We start from the raw sequence: 315 nt of genomic DNA, 5'->3' as shown, positions 1-315 counted from the left end.
CCTTCCAATTCTTTTCTTACTTTAATTTCATTTATTTCAACCTTACGATCGCTGGCTAAGGTTCCGTGAACAGAAAAAAAAAACGACAGCGCAGAATTTGTACGTTTGTCTGTTTTTTTTTTTCACTTTTTGTATCTTATCGTGTTTTCTGCTTCTTGTTGGTTCTTTTGATTTCATTTTCGTCTTTGCTTCCACCTTATTACGTTTTTTTTCTCGTTTTCCTATTCATTCCTATTTATTCTCTTTCTATCTCTTTTTTATTTCTTTCTTTTATATCTTTTCTTTTTCCTCCTTTCTTTCAAGACCACACAAGAA

Source organism: Penaeus monodon, chromosome 34 (genome assembly GCF_015228065.2).
Source record: "Penaeus monodon isolate SGIC_2016 chromosome 34, NSTDA_Pmon_1, whole genome shotgun sequence".
Taxonomy (NCBI): domain Eukaryota; kingdom Metazoa; phylum Arthropoda; class Malacostraca; order Decapoda; family Penaeidae; genus Penaeus; species Penaeus monodon.
This window is presented reverse-complemented; position numbering follows the sequence as displayed.